Consider the following 931-nt stretch of genomic DNA (forward strand, 5'->3'; position numbering starts at 1 on the left):
TTTGCATGAGTCTGACTTGAATCTATGTCTATGCAAATACATCTCAGTGTTGTGTGGTTGGTGTGTGACTCGTGAGGCTGGCTGAAATGAAAGGGCTACAAGTGAACTTAGGAGCCCGACTGACATCTCTTTCACCCTGACGATCAATTTTCAATTTGTATCCATGGTTGTGTATAGTGCATGTTAGGAGACCCCTGCTTATTGGGTCCATTAGGTTGCATTTGTAGGCTCTCAAGAGGCTCTTCAAATAACACTGAGAGCTTTAATGTTTACTACTGCTGTTTTACTATCCTACCTCGGCGAGCATCATTCACCTGTCACCCTGGGTCACAATTGTCCCTATAGCTATAACAATGAGGGACACCGGGTGAATGTGACTTAACTTCCTGGAAGGATAGAGCAGTGGTTCTCAAAGTGAGGTCTGGGGACCCCCAGGGGTCCTTGAGGGGGTTTCAGGGGGTCCCCAGCAAAATGTGTTAAATATAGTATTAAGCTTGTAGATCAGCTATTTCCAAATCGGGAATATTTCTGAAACATTTTTAAGGACACTTCTGTTATGGGTGTCCCTGGCACGGAGGTCCGTGGGGGTCCTTGACATGAGAAGGTTTGAGAACCACTGGGATAGAGAACCAACAGTACCAGGGGTCCCTGTGCTCCAGGGTTACTGCCATGCACTATTATGGGGGAAAACAAAAGGATGAATTAAGCACTGGGGGATTCTTAAGCCAGATAGTAGCATCAGTAGCTATAACTACTCTGAATACAATATTGTACAACAACACAAAAATACCTACAAGCAACTAGTTTATTGTGTCTTTAACATGAAGGATATTTGAGCAGATTATTCATTTCTGCACACCAATCTGTCCGAGGCTATAGCATTTAATGAACATTTACAACTCGGTTCTCTCTTTAGCAGTAGAGTGTTTTA

This window comes from Gymnoscopelus braueri (genome assembly GCF_963280865.1).
Source record: "Gymnoscopelus braueri genome assembly, chromosome: 3".
NCBI classification, from domain to species: Eukaryota; Metazoa; Chordata; class Actinopteri; order Myctophiformes; family Myctophidae; genus Gymnoscopelus; species Gymnoscopelus braueri.